This window comes from Amblyomma maculatum, chromosome 2 (genome assembly GCF_055883805.1).
Source record: "Amblyomma maculatum isolate TAMU_Amacu chromosome 2, ASM5588380v1, whole genome shotgun sequence".
Classification (NCBI taxonomy): domain Eukaryota; kingdom Metazoa; phylum Arthropoda; class Arachnida; order Ixodida; family Ixodidae; genus Amblyomma; species Amblyomma maculatum.
In genome coordinates, this window is record NC_139345.1 from 194,563,752 (window position 1) to 194,569,430 (window position 5,679).

The window sequence follows — 5,679 nt, forward strand, 5'->3', positions numbered from 1 at the left end:
AAATGTCGAGGAATCTGTGGAGCAGGCACCCGGAGCAACTGTGGCACAAGCACTTGGGCCATCAGCACGTGGGGAACAAGCACAGGCTAAACAAGCGCAGCCGGCATCTACTGAACCTAACATCGGCCTTTCGAAAAGGAAAAGGTTTGAAGACCGCAAGCTTTCCCTTCTGCAGCAGCGCACCGACTCGCTGGCGAAATTGGCGCAGACACTGGATAACCCTGCTAGGACAAGTGCACCACATTCTCCATGGTGCTGGCGTAGTATTTCAGGGCGTTGCCGCTAGCTAAGAGGGCGAAATTCCAGGCAGAAGTCTTTAGAGGATGCGTGAGATGCATGCAGATTGATTGTTCATGTATCTGATCAAAATAAAAAAAAAAACATTTTTCTTTCCCATTTAAAAGCCTTTATTTACTTGTTGGCATACGCCATGTACCTCAAGCTGGCCATTTCAATGCTGAATGCCAGCAACGTCAAACTAAACACTCCTCCTAAGGTTGGTGATGTGATGTCAACGCCAGCATGCTTATTTTTCCAGCTCACTCGCCGTCTCCGTTGAAGTATTCGCACAACCGTTCGCGTACAGTTGCAGCGAGAAAACTTAGACGAGACCGGTATTGTTGAAAATCAAAAAATGCTGGCTGGTCTTCACTTGTGTGTATCTTCTCCGGCAGCTCAAAACCATGCCCTTTGAGGATACTCTGGAGCATACACGCTGCTTGCACCATATAGTTGTCACCTTCTCCGGCTTTGCATGAATCGTAGTAAGCAGAAACCGAAATCGGTGAGCTAAATTTCCAAAAGCGTTGTCCGACACTCGTCGGGCTCTGGACAACCTGAAAAAATAAATGCAGAAAGTGAATGAAATTGAGGATCATTCGAATTGCACCTTTATTTTGTATCAGTATTATTACCGAATATTAATTCTCAAGTGTTATCAAAAAATAGCACAAAAAAGCTAATTACCGATAGTTGAAGATTTTTGTTCTGGTGCCATTTGAGTGCCACTGAAGGGCTTCATCAGGTTCTGCGGAAGGGGGAAAGCATCATCCCCTACTAAAACAGGCGGAAGGTGAAGGCTTGAAGAAATCCCCATGCCTACAACATCGGGCAGATACGCCTTCTTGCACGTAATGGCTTTCTGGAATGGTGTTTGCCATATAGCACCGTCTCCTTTAGATCCAGCTGCCCCAACATCAAGGTACCGGAACTTGCAGTCAGAATCTACAAGGGCGAAGATAATAATGCTGAACGTTTTTTTTTTATAATTGAAATAGAACGACCCTGATTTAGCAGGCTTCACAATGGCTACATGTTTTCCGTCGATAGCTCCGATGCAATTTGGGAATTGCCACCGATTGGCAAAAGCTTCAGCTGACAACAGCCAGTCATACTCCGATTTCGGTGTTGACAATGCCTCCGCTCTGAACTCATCGTATATTGCCTGGCATGTTGTTTTATGATCCCACTGACAGAACTGTGTCCCAAGCGAAACTGCCGGCTTGGCGAGAACTGGCTTTCTCCTGGAAAAAAAGCAATATTAAATAATCCAATTTAATGATTCTAGTTTTGAGTACAATCTATATTCTATCACTCTGTAAGTTGCACGCGTATCCTAAATAAAGAAAACTAAAAGGGTACGCACCCAATGCCAGAAAACGGAGCATCACTTCAAGCCATGTCTTCGGGCTGATGGGGGGTTTGTTGTTTGTTGTTTGTTTTTCTATGCGATGCCTAATGCAGTCCAGAATCCAGAAAAACACTTCCAGGCACTTGAAGCAGTCTGCGGTATTCCTCCGAATCATGCTTGGGAAGCGTTTCGTATAGAAGGTGCTGTACACCAAGCAACTTCTCCATCCAAGGTTTTACCCGACAATGGGGCTCGTTCTCGAATAGATCGTCGTCTTCTGTTTCAAGCAACCCCGCCACCAACATGTACTTTCCCATCCACCCGGCATCCATTTCCGCGATATCAGCGGCAGAGACACGCCGGAGCGCAGAAGCGGCAGAAGAAACCCTCCCGGCAGCCCCCTCGTTTCTCCGCCGCCCATGTGAATTGAGAATCTGGGAGCAGGGGAGGAGTTTGCCCGATCAGTGATGTCGGGAACCTCCTTTCCACATCCATCCCCGCGGGTCTCCCCCGTGCGAATCCCGCTTTAAGGGGCCCACAAACACCTCCCGAGCATTGCTCACAAACTATCTCAGTCACTAGATTATGCTGCGATACACATTTGAACACAATAAAACACATTTACACGCAGTACAGGTCGCGCAATCCTATTCGAAAGTTGGCGCTCTTCGACTTTAGCGGTCCTCCTCCTCTGTGAAACGCTTCTACAAATATGCGCTTTCGAATGACTATTGGTCTGCTTCTTTGCGAAATCACGCAGGCATTAAACTAACCACTTATGACAAAATAATTGAAATACGCTTAACGTTTAGTTATCACGAAATAAATATAGAATGTTGTGTAGACAGAAACATTTTTTGAAACCGTTTAAGAAGCCAACAGTCGGCGAGGTCAAGGAAAGCATTGGGGATTGTACTTTGTCTTTTTTTTTCTTTTAATTTTAGCAAGGAGACACAATCTCCCCGGTACTATTCACAGCTTGCTTAGAGGAAGTATTCAGAGACTTGGAATGGGGGCAGTTAGGGATAAGGGTAGATGGAGAATACCTCAGTAATCTACGATTTGCTGATGATATTGCCTTGCTAAGCAACTCGGGGGATGAACTGCAAATAATGATTGGTGACCTAGACAGGAAAAGTAGAAAGGTAGGCTTGAAAATCAATATGCAAAAGACTAAGGTAATGTTCAACAGCCTAAGAAAGGAACAACAGTTTACATTAGGTAGCGAAGTACTGGAAGTAGTAGGCGATATGTCTACTTAGGACAGGTAGTAACCGCAGATCCGGACCATGAAAACGAAATAACAAGAAGAATAAGATTGGGATGAAGCGCATTTGGCAAGCACTCAAAGATTATGACTAGCAGCTTACCGGTAGCGCTAAAGAGGAAAGTATATAACAGTTACATCTTACCTGTACTCACCTATGGGGCTGAAACGTGGAGGCTAACCAAGAGAGTTCTGCTTAAGTTGAGGACAACCCAGAGGGCTATGGAACGAAAAATGGTAGGGGTAACATTAAGAGATAGGAAGCGTGCAGAGTGGGTCAGAGAAATAACTCAGGTTACCGACATTCTAGTGGAAATTAAGAAGAAGAAATAGGCATGGGCAGGACATGTAGTGCGAAGAGAAGATAACCGATGGTCGCTTAGGGTAACAAACTGGATTCCAAGGCAAGGAAAGCGTATCAGGGGGCAGCAGGAAGTTAGGTGGGCGGATGAGGTTCAGAAGTTCGCAGGGGTCAAGTGAATGCAGCTAGCACAGAACCGGGTTAAGTGGAGAAATATGGGAGAGGCATTCGCCCTGCAGTGGGTATAGTCAGGCTGATAATGATGATGATGATGATGAATCACATAAATTAGTAATGTAATCTGTTTAGGGGAAAGATAATCAAACACAAAGTAGAAGGAAAAATACTGTGCAAACGGTACGTTTCCCTTCTACTTTGTGTTCAATTATCTTTCCCCTAAACAGATCACATTACTAATTTATGTGAATGCCGAAGTAAAAACAATTTAAAGAAAAATAAAAGACAAAGTGCAACCCCCAATGCTTTCCTTGACCTCGCCGACTGTTGGCTTCTTTCCTTCATGTATATATATATATATATATATATATATATATATATATATATATATATATATATATATATATATATATATAAACCGAAGAAGAGAGCCCTGTACTACCTCACTAAAATGCTGCGTTCCAGTTAATGACGCTATCGGCACGCGGAAAAAAATTTGTGGACGCGCACGCAGGTTCAAGGTCGGCTCATGCAAGAGCGCTTGTTTCATATCCGTCCAGTGTGCGCAAAAAAAAAGGCCGGATGCTTTTCTAACAGGCCCTGCATGTATTTAGATTTACACAGAGCTTTTAGAATTCATTTACCTTGCAGAGTACACCTTTAGAGTGTTTTATGAAATATATGCTTTGACCATACTCTGTATATACAGGGAGTGACATCAACAACCAATTCAACAAGGCTCTTGGACGCTGTTCTTTCACACTTTATTATATGCTTGGAGTGGTGCACAAATCGAGATGAAAATGTCTCAGAGACAACATAAATCTTTGGATGCCCAATGATATCCTTAAACGAAACAATATATGCTACCTGCAGGCAAGTCCCTTGGTTTGTCATTAAGGCAGTGCAGTTTGTTTTGTTTGGCCTCATATATTGCTCACTGTGGAACATACACCCAGACACTCTAGCACGGTCATGCTCCACAACAGGCCCATTTATGTTGCCAACCTGGTTTTGGACAAAGTGAAGTAATGACCCAGAGACATCCCGTGGCCTGCTCAGAAAGAGAATGCCTCCATTGCTTGCTGGGCCAGTGAGAGACAAAAAGTTGTGCTCTCAGACTTTTGTAGTTACTCGCCAGCATGAGGCGTTCTACAATTTACAAGGGCACACCTTTTGCAGATGTCACAAGTTCTTTTAAGTGGCCAATGTTGGACTCAAAACTAAAGCATGAGTGTGCCCACAGGGGCCCTTGTTTTATCACACTCTTTGCAATGTGCAGCAGCTGGTGCACATATGTCATGCGCCTCTCTCCGTACAGGAACTGCACATCAACCACAAATTTTACAACGCAGTCAGTACTAGCCACAATATCAGCACTACATACAGTTTCTTGTAGCAGTAGGGCAATGCCCTATACAAGAAGAGCAAAATGTCTGAAATATTGTCTCGGCAGGAAGCCTTCCAAACATGGCAAGAAAAAAAACAACAACCAGTGTTGCCATTCAGATGCTTTCCAGTATTTTCGGAGAGAGAGGGAGCGGGGTAGCCGAGAAATGCTAAAATGAGGCCTTATACTACAAAGGCGCTCATCAATTGCAGAGAGATATTGCGGAGACCCAATATAATATGGCTCACCTACATTTGACAGCCAACATTCTGTTAGCTGCCGTGACACCCCTAGAAGCAAGCAGTGCATGTAATCTAGAGAAAAACTCCAGATTACATCACAGTTTGTAAGGTTGATCAAGGGTGTTGGGCCCTTGACTCCTTCAATAACCATTCCGGTTGCCACAGCCTGGTGCATATTTTCTTGTTTCCTCGAAATTTCTGTCAGGTACGATGCAGTCAACTGGATACTTCACAGTTCCTGTTGGGCATAGTAACATGCAAGAAGCAAAAAATAAGAGCCAGTTCTGTCATGCAATGAAAAAAGGACAGCACTTTAAGGGAATTTTCTATAGCATTTTAGAGGAACCTATAGATGCAAGCCACTACAGCTGAATAGAAGTCAACAACAAAGTGGCAAATATCTTTCCAAGGCCTTTCAACCAATGGTATCAACCCATTCTAATGATTTCACGGTCAACCCCCTAGCTCATGCTAGTCACTTGTGATATCACACAAGCAGGGGGATTAAGTGCAACATCTTGGCAATCGGTAGGCATCATTGGTGGGAGTGTCTTCTTTTACACTTGATTCCTGTGCTGCCTGATTGAAAGTTGCAAGTTATTCCTGCAAAGGACATAAGCTTCAGCCGAAAAGACTGCAAAGATTTCGACAAGTGGGCTGTTTATACGGCGT

General features: G+C 44.0%; 1 pseudogene; it reads right to left on the reverse strand.

The window, feature by feature from the left end:
* Window positions 1-789: 789 nt before the first annotated feature.
* Window positions 790-5,305, reverse strand: LOC146200816 (uncharacterized; annotated as a pseudogene).
* Between the last annotated feature and the right edge of the window lie 374 nt (window positions 5,306-5,679).